Source organism: Engystomops pustulosus, chromosome 10, assembly GCF_040894005.1.
Source record: "Engystomops pustulosus chromosome 10, aEngPut4.maternal, whole genome shotgun sequence".
Lineage (NCBI taxonomy): Eukaryota > Metazoa > Chordata > Amphibia > Anura > Leptodactylidae > Engystomops > Engystomops pustulosus.
In genome coordinates this window covers 31,540,947-31,543,644 of record NC_092420.1, presented here as the reverse complement: position 1 = coordinate 31,543,644, position 2,698 = coordinate 31,540,947, and the positions used below count along the sequence as shown (strand labels likewise).

The 2,698-nt window shown below is 41.9% G+C and overlaps 1 long non-coding RNA gene across 1 annotated transcript; it reads right to left on the bottom strand.

The window, feature by feature from the left end:
- Nucleotides 1-200: 200 nt before the first annotated feature.
- Nucleotides 201-1,525, bottom strand: LOC140104733 (uncharacterized). The gene is made up of 3 exons (XR_011850399.1): nucleotides 1,455-1,525; nucleotides 706-774; nucleotides 201-291 (listed from the first exon to the last, which is right to left on the bottom strand). It is a non-coding gene; the product is annotated as an uncharacterized lncRNA (long non-coding RNA).
- Between the last annotated feature and the right edge of the window lie 1,173 nt (nucleotides 1,526-2,698).

The window sequence follows — 2,698 nt, the reverse complement described above, 5'->3', positions numbered from 1 at the left end:
TCCACCTGGGCCTGGCTTTTTGGTGTGGGGGCATCTGATTCCCCTGGTACCTGAGTTTATGCCTTAGAGCATGGCCCAGCACTAGTTGTGCAATGGTTAGCTTTGACCAGGTGAACAGGCTTCTTCCACACTGGAAGATAGTGAAGGGGAGGCCAATGATGTTAGTGGCAGCCAGGGCCACATGTGGAGACAGGGTATGAACATCAAAATTACAGACTCTTTATTCCAAGTTGGCCTTTTCTGTCAGGTCCAATGTAGCGGGTGGATTGATGCAGATTCTGTGGCTTGGGGCTAGAGAAGGAGTAAAACAGCAACATAGAAATTTATCATTAGTTTTTGAGGTAAAACTGTTCTATAAACCAATCAGCTTTAATTTTATAAACAGTTGTGGGAAAATTAGTTCTGCTCTAAGAAACCTTTGATACATGCACCAATAAAAAGATGCTGAACTCCGTTGGACCTGAGTGGGGAAGCGACACATGCAGGATATTGGGTGCACGACCTTAGTGAATCTCGGCACAGTACATTATCGTTGGTCAATGCACTTTCGGTGAACTACAGCGGCTAAGTGAATGTGCCCCTATAAGTGTGAAGTGCAGCATCAACACTAAATACGGCCCATCCAAGAATGGATGGATGAAGCCCTTCCAAGCAGAGTTCCAGTCAGAAGATTAAAGGGGTATTCCAGACAAAAGTATCTCTCACCTATAGTACTCACTGAATAGGTGATAGTGGGACAGTGATGTCAGATAAGTTGTTTCATTCCCCTAATACCTGATGTGAGATGAAATAAATGATTTTATCCAGACTTGAAATTATCGACATTAACAGTTTGACAAAGCAGTACTTTTAAGTTGGGTGTGCTTAACACAGTTATACTCTGTACTGACATTTGATGACACTAAACAAAACTAAAGCTAACCACAACTTCACTTAAAGCTTTATTTTTAGACTTCAGATGTAGCAACACTGGTCAAGGGCCAGGCTCAATGTTTCAAATCTGATATGTGTCACTATATACATAATTAAGCAAAAAATTTAAAGAATTTTCTGCTTTTCAGAAAGATACTGTATTAGTAACTAATTAGCTTTAACCATCATTTTTTTAAATGTGTCAAGCCTCTAGTCTACATCCCAAACACATCATTAAAGCCATTCCCATTGAATGAGGATGGGGATATTAAGAACAGATTTTCTAGTAAAAATTACTCAAGATGGATGCTTAAAGGAGTATTCCAGGAATAAGCACAATTCATATTCAATGGGTCATTCAAATATAAGCTAATGTGTTTTTAGCTGCTAATTTAAATTTTGCTCCACTTAGCAGAAATACAGTATGTTGTGGACATACAGTATGATGGAAAATTGAAATGTTACTGGCTTTTTAATCAGTCTATTATTCCGTGGAGGAGACATAGGACAAAAAATGGCCGCTGGTCACATGTCCAACTCACAAGTTCAGGTCATGTGATCACCACATCATTTGGTTGTAGTCAGTTGGTTGCAGTGCATCCACTATGGCCAGTGTTGTGGTGAGATGTCATCTCAGTGAGGTAATGTGCAATGATGGCAGTTACACATCATTACTATGGTAACAGAGCAAGAAAGACTGTTACATCATCACTGGGAGCACAGCACAAGATGGAGGAGGAGTTAATGAGAACTAAATGATCATGGGACTTGTAGTTTCCAATAGTGACCATCTGGTAGATAACTACCCCTACTTTAGAAAGCCCATACAATTTGGTGAATCATAAAAGCATACAACTTAAGTTCCGTTTTGTGATTAAGAACATTGAGCAATGTTGTAATCATTTATTTATAGCATTCTGGTATTTTGTAGCAGAAATTCATATTCCTGGAATACCCCTTAAAGCGAGCTGACCATATAGTTTCTCAGAGATTGCAAAGATATGCTCAGTAGGACAAAAAGTTTAGTACTTAAAGGACACCTGTCAACAGGTTTCGGTCACTTTTCCTGTCACTACTACCTGTTGGAGCAGCTCACAAGGATTCCATCCCAGCCTTTATCTAGTCAGTTCTTACATTAATCATTGCAAAATCATCTCTTCTTTATTATGTAAATGAGGCTGGTCACATGGTTAGAGGCAGTGGTGTCACCCCTGTCACCCCTCCCCTCTCCTGTGTGTAATGTATAGTAAAGCATTGCTAGTGTCTGTGCTTTATCTGCTGACATGCTCTCCCTCCTAATACACATGTGTGAGACACAGACATCAGCTACACAAGTACCTGACATGTTCTGCTATAACATGGCTGCCTAGAGCTGTTGTATCTCTCCTATATACACACAGGCAGCAGGGGGGTGTGGTCGCCAGCACCAGGGAGCACATCATTATACAGCCTCACACCATTATACAGGCTGTCAGTAGAGATGAGCGAGCATACTCGTCCGAGCTTGATGCTCATTCGAGCATTAGCATACTCGCAACTGCTCGGTGCTCGGACGAGTATTTCGCCCGCTCGAGACAATGCCATCTTGCAGCGTTTAGAATTTTGGCGGCAGAAACAGAGCCAATCACAAGCCAGGAGACTCTGCAGTATACACAACATCACGTGGTACACTTACATGTCAATAGCAGTGGTTGGCTGGTCTGATCAGCTGACCCTGGAATAGACTATCCCCTGCCTGCGCTGCTCTGATCATTCTCTGTCTGGATGCCGTTAGGGAGAGAGCTGC